This window comes from Loxodonta africana, chromosome 7, assembly GCF_030014295.1.
Source record: "Loxodonta africana isolate mLoxAfr1 chromosome 7, mLoxAfr1.hap2, whole genome shotgun sequence".
In the NCBI taxonomy this organism is placed as follows: Eukaryota; Metazoa; Chordata; class Mammalia; order Proboscidea; family Elephantidae; genus Loxodonta; species Loxodonta africana.
This window is the reverse complement of record NC_087348.1, coordinates 81,804,250-81,828,837: the sequence shown is the minus strand read 5'-3', so window position 1 is coordinate 81,828,837 and position 24,588 is coordinate 81,804,250. Positions and strand designations below refer to the sequence as shown.

At 40.4% G+C, this 24,588-nt stretch overlaps 1 pseudogene; it reads left to right on the top strand.

Moving 5' to 3' along the window:
• Positions 1 to 628: 628 nt before the first annotated feature.
• On the top strand, positions 629 to 22,482 carry LOC135231716 (E3 ubiquitin-protein ligase TRIM22-like; annotated as a pseudogene).
• Positions 22,483 to 24,588: the final 2,106 nt, after the last annotated feature.

The window sequence follows — 24,588 nt, the reverse complement described above, 5'->3', positions numbered from 1 at the left end:
CTCATAGATATGAGTCAAAAAATTCTTTAAGCTAGGATTAGCTGGTTTTTCTGTGGGTAATAAACAATACCAAAATATTATAATGCTTTAATATTATAAAAATTGATTTCTCAGTACCTTCTATCACTCTCACGTCAGTTAAAGTGGGAGGATTCCTGGTCCCACCCTGTCAGTCAGAGACCCGTGTTGTGCAGCCTCTTCCATCTTGTAGCTGCACCATTGGCGTATGCAGTCAGAGCAAGAGCAAGGTAGACTCAGGGCACAAAAACATGTGCAAGCAATGTAAAGTGATTCACTTCTATTTTTTGAATGATGGTGTACATACCAAACTTTTTCCTAAGGATGAAAAGAAAAAAAAAAAAAGCCTTGTAGGTGTGAGTGTGACTCAGTGAAAAATTACACTTAAACAGCACCGTCTATTAACTGCTATGTCCTTACCTGCATTATGAGTTGCTGGCTTGCATGACAAGGATTAAATTGAACCTCTAGTAGTCTATGAAATGCTTCCTCTTCCGACCTGCCAAAATAAGGAACAGAAACTTGTTAATTAACAGATGGACTTGTAAAATTCATAGATATTATAGCCTAATTTTTTTTTTTTTTAATTGATTATCTTCTCCGGGAGACTGTGTTATAAGTGGTCAGGTGCCAAGCCTTTCTGGATCAATATTTTACCCTTAGTGACTTGGACAGCCTGAATATAGAATATCTAAGAATACAAAGAATTGACATTCTGAGTTCTCAGGCAAACTGTGGGGATGATATAATTGTGATTTACATTCTTCTTATTCAAATATTTTTGCCAGAGTACAGCTAGGATAAAGCCCAGTGCCATGGAGTCGACTCCGACTCATAGCGACCCTATAGGACTGAGTAGAACTGCCCCATAGGGTTTCCAAGGAGCGCCTGGCGGATTCAAACTGCCAACCCTTTGGTTAGCAACCGTAGCACTTAACCACTATCCCACCAGGTTTTCCCCACAGCTCGGATAGGAATAAAAAATGTAGCAACTGGGCTCCTAGCTGCCCATGTACCAGAAAGTGTTAAAGTCTAACCCCTCCTTCAGGCCCCTGGGGAGTGGCTTCCCTCTAAAGTTTCACTTCAGCTTCCTGTTTTCAATAATTTAACTTTCATTTCTCTACTTTGTGAGCATTAAGTCCCTGGTTTGGTGAGTAAATCTAGACCATCTTGTCCCTGACCTGCCTCCATTCTTCCACATGGAGTCACAGCTTTTCTGCTTGAACCTGAAGGTGTGTGAGGTAGTTTGTAGGGGCAGAGATTGGGAGACTTCAAGGGAAAAAGGTTGATTATGCTTGGCTGAGTTTGATTTAGGGTCTGGAAGCTGCTCTGAATTGAAAAAATAGAGCCAGTTTGCTGGCTTCCTGCAGGGGTCGAATCTGGGGGATGGGCAGCCTTTAATGAAGAGGGGTTTGGAAAAGCAAAGGGGCTTGTTTTTTTCCTGTTCCCATTGCCATTGAGTCAATTCTGACTCATAGTGACCACACATGACAGAGTAGAACTGCTCTATAAGGTTTCCAAGCAGCAGCTGGTAGACTCAAACTGTCAAATTTTTGGTAAGCAACCCATACTTCTTAATCACTGCGCCACCAAGGGCTCCTTGTAGGGACCATTATTTCTCCAGGCTGTAACCACACTCATCTCCTTCCTTTTCTTTCCAAGCCAAAGGGAGCCAGAATAGTCTTTTTTGTCAGAGGCCAGCAGAAAATCTCTTCCCAGCGAACTAAAGTACCTGGTCTATGAGTGGATTACGTTTTAGGGGGAGGGGGCACAACTTGAACCAAAGGTGTCATATGTTACACAGTGAAAGTAAGAGGACGATGGCAAATGTATAATGAGTGGTGAACGATGGCAAATGTATAATGAGTGGTGGTTGGTTGTGGGTGTAAGTTAGCCACCACAGGTCGTGTGAGGAGAAAGTTGAATGAAGTATAAACACGAGTTGTGCAAGTATTGGGTGGTGTATCATTCCATGAAGAGAGAAAAGCTAAGTGCAAAAACCTACAGGCAGCTGTGGGTTTGGTGCTTTTAACCCTGAGCATGGTTTTTTGGTATAGGAAAGAAAGACAGGCTGGATGAGCCTCAGAAACAGTAGGCTAAGTGAAAGAAAGCAGATGCAAAAGACCACATATTATGATTTTATTTTTATGAATTGATCAAAAATTCTATAAAATTTAAATCTATAAAGATGCAAAGGAAATTAATGATTGTCTGGGGCCAGAGGTCAGAATGGGGAGTGAACTGCTAATTGGCACCAGTTTTGTGTTCTGGTGATAGAAACATTCTACCTTTGGATTGTGGTGATGGTTATGCAGCTCCATAAATTTACTAATTGAATCGTACACTTAAAATAAGTCCATTTGATGGGATGTGAATTACAATTCAGTAAAGCTCTTAAAAAAAAGAATGAATCATACGCATATCAGGGGTTGAATCACTTCCTGCAGAGAGAAGAGCAAGTGCAAAAGGAGGCGGGGTAGTGGTGGGTTTAGTGTATATAACATAAAACCAGTGTTTTGAGATCAGGAAGAAAAGGCAAGTGGGTTACACAAGGCTCCTGATCTGTAGGACCTCAGTTTGCCCTTCTGTCCAGTGGAAGAGAAAATAGCAATCATTGCCCTGATAAGGGTGGAATTTGTCATGTGACATAAACTGAGAGTAAAGTGTTTGAAATTATTAGAAGAAGCCCTTTCATTCTGTCACTGTCCTACTCTTCTTGTCTCTTTATGTTTCTTCATTATATTATTTTGTCCTGTCCTAAATCTCTGTACAATCAGTATCCTTTTAATCCCTACATTCCTTACAGTGCCCACTTTTACATTCCCAGCCCTGCAGGTGTTTGTGAGCAAGAAGAGACTCAGGAGCCAGGACTGGGAGAGGCTAGGAAAGCAGCGAAATGGCTTCAGTCCGGGCAGACATACAGAAGGAGGTGACCTGCCCCATCTGCCTGGAGCTCCTCACGGAACCCCTGAGCCTAGGCTGTGGACATAGCTTTTGCCAAGCCTGCATCACTGCGAAGAATGAGGAGTCACTGACCATCAGGCCAGGAGGGGAAAAAAGCTGTCCTGTGTGCCATGCCAGCTACCAGCCTGGGAATCTATGGCCTAATCATCATCTGGCCAACATAGTGAAGAGATTCAGGGAGGCCAAGTTGAGCCCACAGGAGGGGCAAACAAGTGGTCTCTGTGTGTACCATGGAGAAAAACTTCTGTTGTTCTGTAAAAATGATGAGAAGGCCATCTGCTGGCTTTGTGTGAGGTCTCAGGAGCACTGTGGTCACCAAATGCTCCTTGTAGAGGAGATGGCCAAGAAATGTCAGGTAGGGCTCAGGGTAGAGAAAGACAGGGAAGAAGGTGGCACTCAGAAATCTCCACTTTCTTCTTTCCTCACTTTTTCACCATAGAATTAAGTCCTGTGATAGCTTCCCATACTCTAATCAAGGCCTGGAGGACATTTCTGTGCATGTCTTCTATTTACATAAAAGATTAGCCTAGGCTGCAGACACTTAGCCAAGAGAAGAGAAACTTGTTTTGCTTTGTTTTGTTTTCTTTTTGTTGAATGAGTAGAGAATTGCTTCCCAAAATAAATTCTTCTTGCCTTTCTGAGCAGAAGAACTACTAGAGGACATGGTTGGTCAGATGTGGGGAAGGAAGTCAATGAGAAGAAAGGATTTTCCTTGCTGCAGGATTAATTCTTCCTCTAGGACAAAAGAGAATCAGATTACTCTTTTTTTTTTAAATAACTGAAAAGATACATAACAAAACATGCCATCTCAGCAATTTCTTCATGTATAATTCAATGACAGCGATTACATTCTTTAAGTTGTGCCACCGGTCTTGCCATCCTTTTCCAAGTCATCCCACCACCATTAACATAAACTCAGTGGAGAATCAGGGCTACTCTCGATGAGGAGATAGTGACTTCCACTACTCAGGAATAAAGAACACATTCACCTCCTCAGATTTTTGTCTGAGTCATAGATTCTAATGGCCAATCTCACAGTTTCTGTAAACTCTGGTCTCTTCTGAGATCAGCCTGATTTCTGCACCAATGTATCATCTGTTCAGGTGCTGAGAAAGCAGTGGTGTGATTCTGTTCTCACAGGAGAAGCTCCAGAAGACTCTCATAAGGCTGAGTGAGGAAGGAGCAGCAGGAAGCCAAGAATTTGGAAGCTCAGATTACAGAAGAGAGAGCTTCTTGGAAGGTAAGAGGAAACGCTTCCTGAGGGAGTTCTGAGACATGAATCTGGGCAGCAGCTTGAGTTCTAGTCACAAGAGGCTCCTTCCTTTTTGCTCGTTTAGAATTAATGAGTACAGAAGCTATTTGATTAGTCCTTCATTCCTCCCCTGTTGGAGGTGGGGGGCTGGAGAGTGGACATATCACAAGTGAAATAAAATATTTGGAGATGAAGACTATGAGGGAAACAATTGTGAAAATGGCTTATGAATCTTCTGTCCCATTCCTTCATCAGGTTTGAGGCTCTGATATGTGCAGGAAAGATGTTGGGCAAAGGTCCAGGTTCCCAGCTTTGGGATTAAACATGGGGGTTGGGGAAGAGTGTTTTAATGCATAGATAAGCATGAGTGTCCAGGACAGGTATCTGCAATTCAAGCCTCATCAAAGTGTTACATTTTGGCTCTCGGTGTACCTTAATAAAGCAGGCTCGAGGATATTGTTTTGGAACGAGGTCAAGAAAAAATTGTAGAAACAAACAGCTTCCCCTGGAATTGCTCTGTGGCTTTCACCTCCCCTCCTTGTGAGAACTCCCTGAAGAAAATAGTTCTTATCCTGGCTCCCAGCACCTTGCAAAGTAGATCCTCAACCAAACTGACAACTGACTGCCTCTTTCTCTTCCCTGTTTCCAAAGCATCAGACACAGGCTGAGAGACAAAGGATTCTGGCAGGTTTTAATGACTTGCATGCCATCCTGGACAATGAGAAGAAGAGGGAGCTGCACAAGCTGGAGGAAGAAGACGTGAAAGGATAGCCTGGCAGCAGCTAAATACCAGCTGATCCAGCAGGACCAGGAACTGAGGGAGCTCATCTCAGATGTGGAGCGTCGGATGCAGGGGTCATCAGTAGAGATGCTGCAAGTAAGACTTGGAATGGAGCTCCTACATGTGAGATTCGGGAAAAACAGAGACCAAGTTTCCTTCCTTACTGGGTCCCTGGGCTTTCTTCCTGGTAGTGGCATTAAGAAATTCCTTCGGCCCTGCAGTATCCCTTCCTTGTCGTTCATTTCAGGTGTGATGGGGGTAATTCAGTGTATGAATGGCAAGGAAAAGTATCCATTATTGTTAATTTTTGAAGGGCAGAGTAAAAATTTGATCCTGGAGTTTCACTGTATCCATACCTCATATAGATTTATTCTATATGTTGCTGTTATCTGTGACCTAGTGTTGAGTGTTTGTCAGACTTCTCTTCACTAGGCTTAGTCACAGGCAAACACGTACACATTAGTTTTGGGAAAATTTTAGAAAGAAAAACATAACTTCTTTGATAATTGTGGGACAAAGAATTCAGTCTGACGTTTTGTATATAGTTTCTGAAAATAGCTTGAGCACTTAAGGTGCTCTTTGTCCTTCTAAAATAGCCAGTCTACACTTGTTGCTACGGGTTGTAAAGTCGATTCGGACTCATAGTGACCCTATGCGACAGAGTAGAATTGCCCCACAGGTTTTTCTAGGCTGAAATCTTTATGGGTTCAAAGCATGTGAGACAAAGTCTTGCCATCCTCACGCCTAAGGACCATTTTGGCTGTACTTCTTCCAAGACAAATTGGTTTGTTCCTCTGGCAGTCTGTGGTATGTATTCAGTACCCTTCACCAACACCACTATTCAAAGGCATCAGTTCTTTGGTCTTCCTTATTTATTGTCCAGCTTTTACACGCATATGAGGGGATTAAAAATACCATGGCTGGGGTCAGGAGCACCTTCATCCTCAAAGTGACATCTCTGCTTTTTTAACACTTTAAAGAGATCTTTTGCAGCAGATTGGACCAATGCAGTATGTCGTTTGATTTCTCGATTGATGCTTACATGGGTGTTGATCATGGATCCAAGTAAAATGAAATCCTCTACACTTGGTAAAGTAGAGGATCAGTAAAAAAGAGAAAGAGCTTCAATGAGATGGCTACAACAATGGGCTCAAACATAGCAATGATTGTGAGGATGGCACAGGACCTGGCGATATTTCATTCTTTTGTACATAGTGTTGCTATGAGTTAGAACCAATTCAATGGCACTTAACAACAACAACAGCAATCTTTCTGGGAGCAGATAGCTGGGTGGGTTCAAACCTCCAACCTTTGGGTTAGTAGCAAGCTCTTAACTGGTCCACCGGGCTACACTTAAATGTGTATAAGTAAGTAGGGGGCTACACAAGCCCACTCAGGAAGGGAGGGGCATGATGTAGTCAGTCATGCATATTCATTAATTGGATTGATATGCATGATGTCCCAATAACTAAAGCACCTTGGACCTTGGAGCTTCCTCTTTTTGAGGTGTCCGGGATAGGCGAGAACAGCGTGCAAGAGAGAGTGTCTGGCACATCCCTGGGACAATGGAAGCCTTGTGTTATGACTTCTTCCTGACCTTCCCCGAGCGCTTCTTTCCTTATGTCCTTTCTAGTTACAATAAATAGGCAACTGTAGGTATAGGTAATTGTTGTGTACCGTTGAATCAATCTGACTCATAGCAGCCCTGTAGGACAAACTAGGACTACCACATAGGGTTTCCAAGGTTGCAATCTTTACTGAAGCAGACTGCCACATCTTTCTCCAGTGGTGCAGCTGGTGGGTTTGAACCCCTGACCTTTCAGTTAGCAGCTGAGCACTTAACCACTGCACCATCAGGGCTCCCTTAAGTATAGGTAATAGTTTCTGTGAATTTTGTGAGCCATTCTAGAGAATTAATGAGGCCACAGGAGGCAATGAGCCAGCAAGGGCTGGCAGGACAGCTGATTTGTGTAGATGCAGCTCGGGGTGACTGGTGGCCAGGGAAAGTCTGCATGGGCAGTCGATGAAGAAGGATAGCTGCCTTCTAGCTTGTGTCCTAATGCCAGGCTACTGGCAGGGGGTTAGGGTCAGAGAGAGGAAGCGTCATGAAAGTGGCTGGTGACAAGGAATGGAAATGTGGGGACATGAAACCTGGATCCCTTTCCAGTTAGGATCCTTGCTCTGCAGTTGGAGAAAAAGGTAGGTCTTGCCCACCTTGCCTCATTTTTAGTACAGTTGTCACAATGGTATGATTTTATGTATATTCATATTACAATAAAACCTGTTATATATATGCATATGTATGCATACACATAATTTTTAATATGTTTAATTTTTTCCCTCTGAGGAGTGGCAAATGTAAGGCTAGGCTGTATAATACCTGAGCAAGCAATTTGTATATGTGCATGTGTGTGTGTGTTCATGTGTTTGTGTTGGCTGGGGAAGAACGTATGAGTTGGAATCGACTCGACTCCGCTGGGTTTTTTCTGGGGGGAGAAAAATGTATGGACAAACTTATAAAACTTAATGGAGGAACTAGACAGTGTGAAAGTTAAATTTTTTTTTTTTTTTTGTGGCATTAATATTATGACTATGATTTACAGCCAGGAAATGTGTTTAGAAATTCAGGAAACTTCAGATTTTGTTTGCTTGTCTTTTGCCACTCTCTGTTCCTTCTATTGCTAATTGAACAATAATTTCATTTCCATCTAATGGATCTTTTCCTTAGCTTTTTTTTTTAAACAGATTTTTTGAGGTATAATTTACATACCATAAAATTCACTTATTGTGAGTGTACAATTTAAGAATTCTTAGTAAATGTATTATTAAACTATGAACAAATTCTTCTTTAGAATATTTCCATCACTTCAGAAGCATTCCTCATGCCCGTTTGCAGTCAATACTTGTTCCTACCCCTACCCCCTGGTATCCACCCAGCTGCTTTCTGTCTATATAGATTTACCATTTCCACACGTTTTAGTATAAACATGTGGTCCTTTGCATCTGGATTTCACTTAGCGTAATATTTTGAGGTTGATTCATATTGTAGCATGTATCGGCAGTTTTTTCCTTTTTTTCCTTTTATTGCTGAGTACCTTTCCATTATCTGGATATATCACATTATGGCACATTTTCCCTTTAAATGCCTATAGAATAAATGAAAGTACAATGAATTAATGAGGTTAAGCTTCTGGGGAACCATATGCATTTTCAAAAAACAAATAGGAGGCCTCTTCTCTTCCTTTTAAATAGATCTCATCTCCAGATACTTGAAGCATCTTCCTATTCTTCTGAGGGTTAAAGCTGTTTTTGTATGTTTATTTATTTATATATATATTTTAGGGGACCTAACACACTCACATGAGTTCTCTGGGAAGTTCTGCCTGGGTTTTATTCTTACATTTTTCCCAGTACACTGTGACTATCTATCTATTCTCACCATATCAAGGGCTGGTGGGTGTTTGATGTAGAAGGTGGGTAAAACATTGTAAGATGGAGTGCCTATCACTCCATCTAGGGTTGCCAGATAAAGGGTACACAGTTACATTTGAATTTCAGATTCAACAGCGTGTACTTTTTTAGCATAAGTGTATCTTAAATATTGCAGGGGTCCTGTTGTTGTTGTTGTTAGTTGTCATTGAATTATCTCTGGGGGGGGGAACCCATTGTTGGGTCAATTCCCACTCATAGTGACCCTATAGGACATAGTAGAACTGCCCCATAGTTTCCAAGCAGCACCTGGTGGATTTGAACTGCTGATTAACTCTTAACCACTACACCACTAGGGGTCATACTCGCACTGATAAAAGAAAAAGCTGTTTTTATCCAAAATTCAAATTTAACTAGCCATTCGGTATTTTTATTTGCTAAATATTGCAACCCTATCCTTGATTCATGTTTTCCTTCTTCTCCCCAGGTTATGATTGACTTCGTGAAAAGGTATGTGTGGGAGACCAGGGATGATCCTTTTTTGTGTGGAGAGTGGATAGTAGCCATGAGAGCTACCTTGAGGTCAATCAGAATTAAAAAAAAAAAAAAAAAAAATCACAGGGCTGGAGAATTTGAGTATTGCATTGTCTCAAATTGTTGACCACAGATGGGGATTTCCAATGGTAGGAAATTTGGGTGGTGGAGGTCATAGAGTTAGGCCCAAGAGGGACGTTAAGGATAAGAGGTTGCAGTATCAGAGCCCCACAGCTGCACTAATTTCATTCACACCTCTGTCTCTCCTTAGCTCTGATTTCTGTATTTCATAGGCGCTTGTCTTATCTCAAGAAGGGTTCTGTCTTCTTCTCTGCCAGGTCCCCAGATTGTCCAAAGGGACTATTATATCCCTGAGGATAGAAGAAGCAAGGTCTTTATAGGTGTTTTCTTTAGGTTTCAAAAAACTAAAGTCTTGGAGAATATTGGGTTTGGTGTTGGTGCCAATAATTAATTTCTTCTTATTCAAACACTTCAGCATCCGATATGAAAAATGGTGTTCTTGTGTCTAAAGTTGCCCACCTACCTGGCAGGATCAAGGTCTTCCCAAATATGTGAAATTCAGAGATAAGCCATTGATGACTTAGTGGTAGAATCCTTGCCTCCCATGTGTGATCCCGGCCAATGATCCTCACGGGCAGCCACCACCTGTCTGACATTGGAGGAGTGCATGTTGCTATGATGCCGGGGAGGTTTCAGAGGAGCTTTCAGACTAAGACAGACTAGGAGGAGAGGCCTGGTGGTCTACTGCCAAAACCCAGTCAGTGAAAACCCTTCTGATCCGCAAACAATCACGGGGTGGTACAGGACCAGGCAGGGTTTTTTTTTTTTTTTTTACATTGTGCATGAGGTCACCATGAATTGGAGCCAACTCAATGGCAACTAACAACAGCAATGAATTTAGTGGTCATAATTTCTCCTTTTCCAAATGTTTGTAATGGTTCATCAGAGAATTTGAGACCTCAGATGTTTTTCCCTGGGCCTCCATATTGGAGTAACAGGCTTTGGAGACCCTTGAGCCTTTCAATATAGGAACCTCAAACTTGATATTTCTCAACCTCCCCGTAACCAGATTCTTCAGCCTCCCTACTGATCATCTGCCTGGAAATCCACATCTCTGGACTCTCCCTGGTGGGCCCACTGAAATGGCCACCTCTTTTGCACATATCCTATACTTTCTTTAGAGGCATCAAATACCTTTTATTAAAAAAAAATAGGCACCATTATTTCACCTAATTTTATACTATTTTTTAGAGGTAGAGAGTGGAGGGTTAGTTGTTCCATTTTAGAGGAAGGAATGAGAGCCTCTTTGAAGTGAAGACCTTCCCATAGTCGCACAGAGGGTAAGTGGGAAAGTAGACATGAGCACAAGTCTTTTGGCTCTAGTGTTAGTAGTCTCCCCTCTCCCATTCTCTGGCTCCTCAGGAAGGGGGTTAAAATGCATCAGTGGGGTGAAAGGTGAGGGATGCAGTGGTGCTGTAGAGACAGAAGGTCAGAGGAGTTGGGGGTCAATTTTTATCATCCTTAGAAGTGAGATCTGGACCTTGAAGAAGCCGAACATCGCTTCCAAGAAACTGAAGAATGTGTTCCGAGCGCCAGATCTGAAGGGCATCCTGCAAACATTTAGAGGTGAGCAGAACTTGGGTAAGGGTGTAGTGTGGGACTTTTGTGATGTCAGGGGCTACCTAAGGGAAAGGGTACAGTTTCTAGGAGAGGATGGCCTGGGGGGAAGAAGGCCAGAGAAGGAGGCATATCTTGTGCTAAAGAAAATGTGGTCGTATCTAAGGGTGAATGGCGAGGTGACTGGTTCATCCTCTCATTCACCAGTTTACAGCCTCACATTACTCCCCTTCCCTGCCACTGCTCTAGAGAGGAGATAGGTATCAGCACTGACTCCTATACTTCTAATCAACATCCTTGAAACTTTTGTCATTTCAGAGCTGACAGATGTCCAGTGCTGTTGGGGTAAGAAGAATTTACAGGGTCTTCAAATCACCATGTTCTTATCCCTTTTGAGAAGCTGTGGTTACAATTAAGTCCCATGATCTGAGCCCCATGTGTTTTTCCCCACACACGCATCCCCAAACATACGTTTTTAAGTGTTCTGCCTGTCTCTGAGCCACCAACACAAGCTCCTCCCAGTTAATTCCCAGTATTTCTTACGATATTTCAAAGACTCATCTACCCCGTGTCCTTCACCTGACCCTGTAATTTTTCCTACAGTGGATGTGACACTGAATCCAGTCCGTGCTTCTTCGAATGTTGTCATTTCTGTGGATCAGAGACAAGTGCGAGTTGTGCACATTTTGAACTTTAACAATTCCTATCAGTGTGATTTTTCTGCTTTTGGTGTCTTGGGCTGCCAATATTTCTTCTCAGGTAAACATTACTGGGAGGTGGATGTGTCCAGGAAGACAGCCTGGATACTGGGGGTATGCTGTAGAACAAGTGACCCCAGGGAAAATTGGGGTTCTTGGTTTCGTTTAGGCTCAAATGCAAATCTTCAAGATGTGTACTCCAGATACAGACCTCAACATGGCTACTGGGTTATAGGGTTACGGAATCAATTTGAATATAATGCCTTTGAGGACTCTTCCTCCTTGGATCCCCAGGTTTGGACTCTCTTCATGGCTGCGCCTCCTCATCGGGTTGGGGTTTTCCTAGACTATGAGGCAGGTACTGTGTCATTTTTCAATGTCACAAACCATGGGTCACTCATCTACAAGTTTTCTCAGTGTTGCTTTTCTCAGCGTGTTTCTCCATATTTCAATCCTTGTAACTGCCCAGCCCCCATGACCCTGTGCCCCCCGAGCTCCTGAACCTTCTTATTCCCTCACACACTTCTGCATAGTTCCTTGTTCAGGGGCTCAGCTCCTGCACCTGAGCTCATCTCCGGCATTCTGAGTGTCTCTTCCGTTCTTTTCTACAGGATATCTTTCAGTCTTCACAGCGTGTAGTGATGCCTTGTGTCATATTCTTCCTAATATCATTTGCAGAGAACGCTCATTTGTTGCATTTCTGAGAGAAAGACATCTAATCCCTCCTAGAGAAAGAGCCGTATTCCTGTAATTTCTCTACCATCTCTTTTCTGCCTCATTTCCCCTGCCACTTAACACAATTGACAAAGAAAACCTGTCAACTCTTGTTCATATTATCTAGGACAGTACATCTGTCCTAAATAATGAACCCTTCGGAGTCTGTAGGTTTCCCAGTGACACACCATATTCATCAGGGAGCTAAGCAGGAAGCACATAGATAATGTATTTACCAAGAGTGGATTCTTGATACCCAGAGCTTCTGGGTCCAAGTCTTGTCTCTTCACTTACAAGCTGTGTAACTTTGAATGAGTTACTTAACATCTCTTGGTCTCATTTTCCTAAAATAAAATTTGGTATTAAAAGTTTTACCTAATTCTTAGGATCATTTTAAGAAAGCTAAATTTTATTAAATGTAAAGCATTTATCTGAAAGTCTTGTTTATAAGAATAAATATTTGCTCTCATTTTTCTGAAAAAATGTAAGCTGTTCCAATGTCCTGGAGAACAAGTATTTTCACTTCAAGAGAGCAAGAGCTGGCTCTATGAAGTCTAATTTTCCAGGTCCAAAGGTGAAAAACCCTGATGCAGATAGTATGAGTTTCCATACTCTGTGCAATAGCCAGGGCCCTGATGAGGCTCAGCAGTCCTTCTGAGGGATAGCTTTTTGCTGTTCAGGCCTTTTCCTTGAGGTGAAACATGTGAGTATATCACTCCATTTGCCATCCCATGCACTTCTATTCTTTTTTATCATTTCAAACTCAGGATGAGGAATAGACCTACTTAGGATAGCAAAGACAAACTGTTTTTAGAGAAGTATGCATTATAAAGTAGCACAGGCACTATGACTACACAGAGCCCACATCAAGATTCTCAGAGCTGCAGAGAAAGGGGTAGTCTCTTGGCCACGCTGGATGAAAATGAAAGTGCCTGGCTTGGGACTGATTTACAGTAAAACCTGTGGAAGGTGGAATCTGTGTGAAGCAAAAACCTGTCAGAGAAGGAAAACTCAAATATTTTCCACTGAAATGAGCAATAGGAAAGTAGGAAGACTGCACCTGTCAAAGCAGAAAACTTGCGAGACCTGGAAAAATGAGACAATCCCGTCGAGTTCCAGCTCTCAGGTTTCACTGTATACATATACACACTCACATATATGCATATATACACACAGCTAAAAAAGTATATATAACGTATAATCATGAGTATAAACCTAGCACACTCCCATGGATTGAATTGTGTCCCCCCAAAATATGTGTCGACTTGGTTAGGCCATGATTCCCAGTATTGTGTGGTTGTCCTTCATTTTGTAATTGTAATTTTATGTTAAAGAGGATTAGGATGGGATTGTAACACCCTTACTAAGGTCACATCCCTGACCCAATGTCAAGGGGCTTTTCCTGGGGTGTGGCCTGCACCACCTTTTATCTTTCAAAAGATAAAAAGGAAAGGGAAGTCAGCGGAGAGGGGGGACCTCATACCACCAAGAAAGCAGTGCCAGAAGCAGAGTGCATCCTTTGTACCTGGGTTCCCTGCACCAAGAAGCTCCTAGTCCAGGGGAAGATTGATGAGAGGGTCAACAGAGAGAGAAAGCCTTCCCCTGGAGCTGGTGCCCTGAATTTGGACTTTTTGCCTGCTTTACTGTGAGGAAATAAACTTGTTTGTTAGAGCCATCCACTTGTGGTATTTCTGTTATAGCAGCACTAGATGACTAAGACACACATACATAAACATTATTCCAGGTAACATTTACAAGTATAAAAAAGAGAATTTATATCAGGAGGCTAAACCAAACCCAAACCAAACCCACTGCCATTGAGTCGATTGCGACTCTTAGCGACCTCATAGGGTTTCCAAGGCTATAAATCTTTATGAAAGCAGACTGCCACATCTTTCTTCCATGGAGCCGTGGATGGTTTTGAACCACTGACCTTTTGCTTTAACCACTGCGCCACCAGGGCTCCATCAGGAGGCTAAAAGAGTTTATAAACTGAGTTTTTCCCCGTGGTCCCAAAGCTTATAATGAATGGCCGGGCCAGGATTAGTGCCAGTCTGTATTATCTGCACCACGTCCCCAGGGAGAAGGCAGCAGCCTGACTCTCAAGGATGTGGGGTGGGAGTGAGAGCCCAGGAGATGCTGAGCTGCAGGAGGAACCTGGAGCATCTTAGAGAAAACCTTAGCTGCCACAAAATGTAGACTGATATGCCGAATTCGTGAAGCCATAAAGGATGCAAGAGTAGATAACCAAATCATAATGATTTATTAAGTCACTCCATTAAAAACAAACAAACAAAAACCCCATTACAGTGGTGTCAATTCTGGCTTGTGGCAATCCCATGTGATACAGAGTATAACTACTCCATAGGGTTTTCTTAGCTATAGCCTTTACAGAAGCAGATCGCCAGGCCTTTCTTCCATGGAGCTGCTGGGTGAATTTGAACCACCAACCTTTTAAATTAGTAGTCAGGTGCAAACTGCTTGTGCCATCCAGGGGCCAAGCCACTTTATTACCAGGATGCTATTGCAGTTGTCATGAATAAAATGTCCCCTTACTTTAGAGTGTAAACATTGTAATTGGACGGTTAAAATCCCGGCCTCTGAAACCAGATCAAATTTTGTATAGTTATGATATAGCACTTGATGGTTAAAGCCCTTGACTACTAGCCAGCAGCTCTGTGGGGCGAAAACTTGGCAGTCTATTTCTGTAGAGATTTACCACCTTGGAAACCCTTGGGTCGCTCTCAGTCAGAACTGACCGGACAGCACTGGGTTTGGTTATTTTTTTTTTGATACGGCTATGTCATAGTGGCCCTTATCAAATTAAGCACTTGCTTTCTTTGGGACTGAGTTTCTCATTTGTAAAATAGATAAAAATAATAAAACTTACCTGAAGGAGATATTGTGGAAATTAAATAATAGAATGTTTGTAATAACATCTACCATTTCCTACACAAAAGGACTGATCCAGAGTGGTGTCTGTTTTTTTCATTGGCTTCTTCTCTCTTACTTGAGACAAATGATTTTAAGAATATGTAATAATTTACTTGAAAAATGGTTAACTTTGTTTCAAGAAATAGAATAATTTGATTATGTACTCATGGATTAAGAAAAAGTCTAAGTATAAAATAAATGTTACATCATTGTAAAAATATTTGTTCTCATCTTCTTCATAACCAACTAGTCATATTTTACAAATAAGCCTGATTTTGCAGACCCTGGGGGCAAAGTAAGACTTAATGCGGTTAGAGTGTGGGGGTGTAGATGGATCAAACACCAGGCATTAAGGAAACTGTGTAAATTTTAGGAAGAGAAAGAAGATTTGAAAACTTGGTTAAAATTTGTCAAAGGGGTTTATATAAATGTTAGCAATACCAGATCAAAAGCAGAATTTTCTTATGTATTATAGAGATTATGTTCCACAACAACAATAGAATGTAGAAGCATGAGTATCTCAGTAGGCTCAAGTCGATATTCAATAATATAGTAACTATAGCTAAATACGTGCATATCTATCTATGTAACTGCCACTCCCAATATACAACAGCTTGTAATAGATCTGAGATAATAAGGAACAAGGTTGACAAGTCCCCTGCTTGCCTTTAGGAAATTTACTGTTGGTAGCTTCAATGCTCAATGATAATATTATGAGATTAAAATTTAAAAACAAAAAAACTGTTGCCTTAAGCCAATTCTGACTCAAAGCGACCCCATGTGGGTCAGAATAGAACTGTGCTCCATAGGATTTTCTAATTTATTTTTTTAAGTAATTGTATTTTAGGTGAAAATTTACAGCACAAATTAGTTTTTCATTTGAAAATTTATACACATTTTTTTTTTTTACTTTTTGATTTAGCAAAATTTTTTTAAATTGTGCTTTAGATGAGAGTTTACAGAGCAAATTAGTTTCTCATTAAACAATTAATACACATGCTGTTTTGTGACATCAGTTGCCAATCATGCGATGTGTCAACACTCTCCCCCTCTCGGCCCATTTGCATTCGTCCAGCTTTCCTGTTCCTTCCTGCCTCCTTATCTTTGCTCTTGAGCTGGTGTGCCTACTTAGTCTCGTATACATGACTGAACTACATGTGTTATTGTTTGTTTTACAGGCCTGTTTAATCTTTGGCTAAATGGTGAAATTCAAGGGTGACTTCAGTACTGAGTTAAAAGGGTGTCTGGGGGCCATACTATCGGGATTTCTCCAGCCTCTGTCAAACCAGTAAGTCTGGTCTTATTTTGTGAGTTTGAATTTTGTTCTACATTTTTCTCCTGCTCTGTCCAGGATCTTCTATTGTGATCTCTGTCAGAGAAGTCAGTGGTGGTAGTTGGGCACCATCTAGTTGTGCTGGATTCAGTCTGGTAGAGTTTGTGGTAGTTGTGGTCTATTAGTCCTTTGGATTAGTGTTTCCCTTGTGTCTTGGGTTTTCTTCATTCTCCCTTGCTCCAGGTGAGGTGGGACCAGTAGACACAGATAGCCCCTCACAAGATTTTAAGACCCCAGACACTACTTACCAAGGTAAGATGTAGAATATTTTCATTATAAACTTTGTTGTGGCAATTCACCTAGATATTCTCCAAGACCATGGTCCCCAACTCTTAGCCCCAGTAACTCAGTCACTCAAGGTGTTTGGATGCATCTAGGAAGCTCCTATGACTTTTCCTTTGTCAAGCTGTACTGACTTCCCCTATATTGTGTGTCATCTTTCCCTTCACCAAAGTTACCACTTATCTATTGTCTGGTTAGTGTATTCACCTCCCCACCATTCCCCTCCTTCATAGCCATCAAATATATATATATTTTTTTTTCTGTGAGTAAACCTTTTCTTGAGTTCTTATAGTAGTGGTCTCATACAATATTTGTCCTCTTGTGATTGACTTATTTCACTAAGCATAATGACCTCTAGATTCATCCATGTTGTGAGATGTTTCATGGATTCAACATTGTTCTTTATTGTTGTGTAGTATTCCATTACATGTGTACCATAATTTGTTTATCCATTCACCTGTTGCTGGGCACTTGGGTTGTTTTCATCTTTTTGCTGTAGTGAATAATGCTGCCAAGAATAGGGGTATGCAAATGTTTATTCATGTGATGGCTCTTAATTCTCTAGGATATATTCCTAGGAGTGGGATTGTTGGATCATGTGGTATTTCTGTTTCTAGCTTTTTAAGGAAGTACTGTATCATTTTCCATAGTGGTTGTACCATTTACATTCCTACTAGCAGTACATAAGAGTTCCAGTCTCTTTGCAACCACTCCAACATTTGTTATTTTCTGTATTGTTGATTAGTGCCAGTAATGTTGGGTGAGATGATATCTCATTGTAGTTTTGATTTGCATTTCTCTATTGGCTAATGATTGCAATCATTTCCTCATGTGTCTGTTAGCTGCCTGTCTTCTTTAGTGAAGTGTCTGTTCATATCTTTTGCCCATTTTTGATTGGATTATTTGTCTTTTTGTTATTGAGGTGTTGTTTTACTCTATAGATTTTAGACATTAGGCCCTTGTAGGATATGTCACAGCCCCAAATTTTTTCCCAGTCTGTAGGTTCTGTTTTTACTCTTTTGGTGGAGCCTTTTAATGGGCATAAGTGTTTAATTTTTAGGAGCTCCCAGTTATGTAGTTTGTCATCTGGTGTTTGTGCACTGTTTGTTAAGGTTTATATTCCCTTTATGTGTGGTTTTTATGTGATGTAGTAGGACCTCTAGTGTTGTCTCCATTTTTTCTTTCACGATCTTTATTGTTTTAGGTTTTATATTTAGGTCTTTGATCGATTTTACATTAGTTTTTGTGTACGGTGTGAGGTATGGGTCTGTTTAATTTTTTTTACAGATGGACATCCAGTACCAGGCTGTTCTGGCTACTGTGGCTATACAGTAGGTGCTGAGGTCAGGTAGTGTGAGACCTCCTACTTTGTTCTTTTCCTTCAATAATGCTTTGCTTCTCCAGAGTTCATAGTGTTTTCAATGGCTGATTTTGGGGAAATAGATTGCCAGGCCTTTCTTCCAATGTGCCTCTGGGTGGAATCAAATCTCTCTCCAACCATTGGGTTAGCAGCCAAGCATGTTAACCATCTGTACCAGCCAGGGACTCCATTCACCCATAATGATGTAATGGAGAAATTGACATCTCAATGAATAAAATTTGTACAAAATTGATATGAATATTATTAAACTTGTAAAACATAAGTTTTTTGTTTGATAGAACAAATTTCTCTTATACATGAGAAACTGAAACTGTCAATATGCCTCATTGTCAGATCTTGTCTCATAGATATGTGAGTCAATGTCAAAAAGCCACACTAGTTGCTTTTGAGTCAATTCCGACTTATGGCAACCTCTTGTGTTGCAGAGTAGAACAGTGCTCCATAGTTTTTTCAAGGCTATGACCTTTTGGAAGCAGATTGCCAGGCCTTTTTTCCAGGGCACCTCTGGGTGGGTTCAAACCACTAATCTTTCCATTAGCAGTCTCGTGTTTAACTGTTTGCACTACCCAGGGATTGCATGTGAGTCAATAAAAATTTATAACCAAGGAGTAGCTTATTATTCTGTGAGTAACAAACAATAATAAAATACCTCTGCTTTAACTCCACAAAAGTTGACATACCAGTCATCTTACATGTCTCAGATTGGTTCATGGGTGAAGCTCACTGGGCCCCACTGTGTCAGCCAAGGAACCATGCTATGGAGGATCTTCCACCTTATAGCTGCATTATCGGAACATGCAGTCAAAACAGTTGGAGAACAGCGCATGAAAACATGTGCAGGAAATATAAAATGATGCAGTTTTACTTTTTGAGTGATGATGTAAAATTACCACATTTTCCCTAAGGATGAAGGGGAAACGGGGCGGGGGAGGGAGCTGTGACAACTTGGGTGTGACTCAGTGAAATGTTACATTGTATATTACCATCTGTTAGCCTCTATGTTCTCATCTGCCTCATAAGTTGCTGGGTGATGCCAACAGCTAAAACATCTCAGAAAATAGACCTGGCGATCTGCTTTTGAAACATCACAGTCTTGAAAACTCTACGGAGCAGTTCTACTCTGCACACGTGCGGTTGCCAAGAGTCATAATCGACTTGATGGCAGCTAACAACAAGTGTAGAAAATAAGGGAAGAGTCTCTCTTCCCCATTTTTTTTTTTTAATTAACTTTAGATAACTTGGAATTGTAAATTCTTCCTTGGTCTCTTTGAAAAGTATGTAAATCAAAGATGCTTCCTCAAGGATCTGAGATCCACCTCTTTTCAAATGTAAGGACTAGAGGAAGATCACACCCTTACCTCCCAGTTTTCTGCAAGGAGATTAACAACTTCAGGTATCCTGCCATAGTAAAGATACCAGAAAATCAGCAATTTTATCTAGAAAATGTGAAGGTATAGGTTGTATCCACTTAGCTATATAAAGGGTAAGATTTCTTTCTGTCTTTGCAATTTCTTTAGCAGATTGCCAGTGATGCATCACATTTTTTTTTTCAGAAGTTTATTTTTTTATTGAAGTATATGTAACAAGTAAGTGAACAAATAATAAACATATAGCTTGAGTTTTCACGAAGTGAGAACATTTCTTTAATCAGTACCTGGATCAAGAAATAGATTACCAGTGCCCAGAAGTCCCCCTCATGTCCCTTCCCAGTCACTAACTCCCCACAAAGGAAAGTGCTCTCCTGACTTCTAATGCCATAGATTAATTTTGCCTGTTTTTGAAATTTATATAGGTGTAATTGTGCTGCATGTACTCCCATTCTTTTTTTCTCTTTGAATTTTTGAAAATTTTTATTTGTTTATTTTTTTGATTTAATGCATATCCAATAATAAAACTTTTCTTTCTTTTCTACAATTAGGGAGAGGTTTTTTTGGGTTGGCAGTAGATTTTTAGCAACTTTCAGCCAACACTACTCACCTGAATCAGGCACTAGAACATACTGAAACATTACCCTCCTCCCAGAGGCATTACATGGCAGCTCCATTGATCACAAAGTTTCTCTCCTTCTTTCTTGCCTGCCCCCTGTTAAAAGAAACTTTCAATAAAACATTACTTTTTGCTTGAGCTAACTGACTTTACTTATCAATTCATGAATTGGGGAGTGTTCATTGCACAAGTAGAAGGGAAAGGAAAATCAAAGACACAAGGAAAATATTAGCCCAGAGGGTTAAAGGACCACATGAACCACTGCCTCTACCAGCCTGAGCCCAGAAGTAGTAGATGGTGTCTGGCTACCACCACCAACAGCTCTTAGAGGGATCACAATAAAGAGTCCCGGAAAGAGTGGGAGAAAAATGTAGAACAAAATTCAAATTCATGAAAGAAAACCAGATTTACTGGTCTGACAGACACTGAAGGAACCCCTAAGACTATGGGCCCTGAACACTCTGCTAATTCAGAACTGAAACCACTCCCGAAGTCTACCTTTCAACCAAAGATTAGACATGCCTATAAAACAAACAATAACACACATGAGGAATGCACTTCCTAGTTCAATCAAGCATTTGAGACCAAATGGGAAACTCTTGCCCAAAAGCAAGATGAGAAGGCACAGGAAAACTGGATAAATGGACACAGGGAACTTGGGGTGGAAAAAGGGAGAGTGCTGACACACTTCAGGGATTGCAACCCATGTCACAGAACAATTTGTGTGTACATTTTTTAATAAGAAACTAATTTACACTGTAAGCTTTCACCTAAAGCACAATAAAATTGAAAAAAAAAAAAAGGAAAAACAGAATCACCAACTAGCCATGGGTAAAATATATATTTGCTGAAAACTTCTATTAAAAAAAAAAAAAATTTGAAACTGTTTGGAGATGATACAAAATAAAAAGAGCTGTTAAAAAAAAGGTAGATGGGAGCTCTGGAGAGCAGTACAAAGAGGTAAGTTTTTTTTTTTTGAATACATAATTTATTTTATTTTTCCTTATTGTTGAGAATATACACTGCAGAAACACATCAATTAAACAATTTCTACATATACAATTCAGTGACAATAATTATATTCTTCAACTTGTAGAACCATTCTCACTCTTCTTTTCTGCAAACAGAAGAGTTTTATAGGCAACAGATACACAGGAACTGGGAATTTTTAGACTGGTTGACAGACATTTTCTTTCCAATTTGGGATTGAGGGAAAATTTAGAACTAAATTTAGGTCAGTAGGTAAGTCCTAATTGGTTAGCTTAGGTTTCCATTTCTGGAAGAGTTAAACTCTTTCAACTAAAAGAATCTTGGTCAAATTTTGGATTGCCGACCTAGAGCTTAGCATAACTTCTGAGGCCTGGTGTAGTTGGGATAACAACTCCCCACTTTTGACCATACTCCAAGTTTATTGAAAGGTGTGATCAAAACTTAATGTAAGGTGCTACTCTTAGTTACACATAGTCATTCAGGAGAGGGTGTATACATAGTATCCACAGGTCACAATGTCAGGTTTGTATTCTTAAGAGTCAACCTGTGCTTCATTTTTCTTTTGTTGCTCCAGTCTCAGTGAGATCATCTGTTGATTTGTTAGCAGTTATGAATACACATTTAAGGCACTGAGGAGGTTAGAGCACACCAAGGAGACTAATTATAATTATAAAGAGAACAATGCCCAATGTTTGGGATGCACTTTGAAGCTAAGGCCCCCATGAAACAAACCAGTTGAAATCAAATAGTTCAAAAATGAACTGAGGAAGATTTCTCTTCCTTGAGCCAGTTGGTTTGCTTTGCTATTTTTTGTAATTGTGTCTCGACACCCCTAGAAGCGTTAATCCAAGAACAACAAGTAGTATTAATCACCACACAGACTCCTCCCTGCTTGGCAATGAGGCATGTCTTGTTACCTAGGACAACTTTAGCTAAGAAGTCTAAAGACTTTTCTTGGGGTGCTATTGCCTCAGCAGTAGACTTTGCAATATTTTCTAACATCACTGACAAATTTCTAATCATATGTTCATTTGTGCTGACCCTTAGCCATAGTAAAAGGGATCCTCCAACAGAAGCAATGCCAGAATCATGAACACTTCGCAGTTATTCCCATTTAGTTCTAAGGTGAAGATTAAGAGGGACAGTCCAATGGGTCATTTCTGATTGATAATGAATGGGCAAAGGAGTTGTCAATATTGCAAGAGTGCATTGTCTCCTAAAAAGCCAGCCATTAAGGCATATTAATACACATATATACAACTTGTCAGGGTTTTGAGCAGAAAAATGGGTTAACAGATTCATTTCCTGGAAAACTTTAAGTTATGCTTTCAAGCCATGATTCTATAAGGCTATTACTGCATACAGAAAGGGAACCAAGTAAGATTGTCTTTTAGTTACGCAGCATAGTTGTGAAACGAGGTGTGTTTTTTTTTTATAGTATATGTTTGACGGGGGCAAATTTTGTCCCAGTAAGTATAAGACCACAGGACATCATGAGTAGTGGTATTTATAAAAATGTCTTTTGTGTTGCCCAATTGTTTTGATGCTAACTGTGCCATTTGGACAACAGTGGTCAAAAGATTGAAGCAAGTCACATGCTAATTAGGGTATAAGGGTTGAACCCCAGTGATCACTGAAGTAGCAGTCCTATTGCTATCTATAGTGGTATTAGGAACTCTGGAAAAACCAGTTATGGGAAAGGCCAGTGAGCCTCAGGAGTCATGAATAGAATGAGGTTTAGGATGGCAAATCTTGCAGTCAGTGATTTTCCCCTCTTTTGCAATGACCTGGGAGATGCAAATCATAGAATTGTCCTTCCAGACAAGTACAAAGAATAAAAATAAGAGAAAAATAAGGGTCTTAAAAGTAAATAATGTAAGAGTAAACGAAGACAGCATAGAAGAGTAAGCGTAGAATAAGGAAAGGAAAGCCTATAGGTTCTTGAATGGTAATCTTGGGAGGAAGCTGTCTACCTCATGATATCATCAGCTTCTCTTCCTGTTGTTGTTAGGTGCTGGCCTTCGATCACTAGTGTCTAATGTGTCCAATCTATTCTTGAGATGGTCTCTAAATTCAGGTGGGATATACTCAAGGTCATATTTTGGCTCTCATGGACTTACTCTGATTTTCTTCAGTTTTAGCTTGAACTTGCGTATGAGCAATTGATGGTCTGTTCCAGAGTCAGCCCCTGGCCTCGTTCTGACCGATGATATTGAGCTTTTCCATTGTCTCTTTCCACAGATGTAGTCAATTTGATTCCTGTGTGTTCCATCTGGTGAGGTCCATGTGTGTAGTTGCCGTTTATGTTGGTGAAAGAATGTATTTGCAATGAAGAAGTCGTTGGTCTTGCAAAATTCTATCATTCTATCTCCGGCAATTTTTCTATCACCAAGGCCATATTTTCCAACTACTGATCCTTCTTCTTTTTTTCCAACTTTGGCATCCCAATCACCAGTAATTATCAATGCATCCTGATTACATGTTTGATCAATTTCAGACTGCAGCAGCTGACAAAAATCTTCACTTTCTTCATCTTTGGCCTCAGCGGTTGGTGCATAAATTTGAATAGCTTTTGGCATAATGCATAAAGGACCTACAATATTGAGCTATTTCAGCATGAGATAATTACGGACCAGCTGTAGGGTTGTCCAAAGAGACATAGGTCAGTGTACCTGTGATTACCTCATAAGGAGTTAGTTTATCATTCCCAAAGGAGGTAATGTGGGTATACATTAGGGCTAATGGCAAAGCCTTGAGCCAAGGAAGTGCAGTAACTTCAACTAATGTATTTGAAGATCTCATTGGTCCTTCCAACTTTGCCTTAAGATTGAGGATGATAATGACAATGATAGGGCCAATTTACTATTGTAAAATTTTGTCTCAGTAAGTAAGCCTTGCTGACTTGTCCAGTAAAGTGAATACCATATTTTTAGCAAATAACATCCCCACGTAATTAATGTGCACATGCATTAAATGTGCAGAAATGATGAAATTAAGTGAAACAGTTCTGGCATAGTGGGCCCATACATATACAACACATAGGTCATTTCCAGAAGTGAATTTTGGCCTCATTCACCATTCTCTTATATTACAGATAAATCATATCCTTCTATTCATTTTCTTTGGTTTGGCTCATTTTCTTTAATAGTCTGCTTATTTGTATAAAAATAGCCCCAAAATGTTACTTTTGATTATAGTTGTATAATAAAGGTATAAGCCATGGTCAAAAAGTCATCACGGATCAAGTTTTGGTAGTATCCAGATATTGGAAAACAATCAAAACTGCAAGCTTCTATGAATTTCAGTTGGTAATTACAGCACATTAGCTCAACAGCTTTCCATATGTGATAACAGCCTCGTAGAATCATGGCTTGAAAGCATAAATTATCTAGGAAATGAATCTGTTAACCCATTTTTCTGCTCGAAACCCTGACAAGTTGTATGCATGTGTGTTAATATGCTTTAAAGGCTGGCTTTTTAGGAGACAATGTACTCTTGCAATATCGACAACTCCTTTGTCCATAATCAATCAGAAATGGTCCATTGGACTGTCTCTCTTAATCATCACCTTAGAACTAAATGAGAATTACTGGGAAGCATTCCTGATCCTGGCACTGCTTCTTTTGGAGGATCCCTTTTACTATGGCTAGGAGT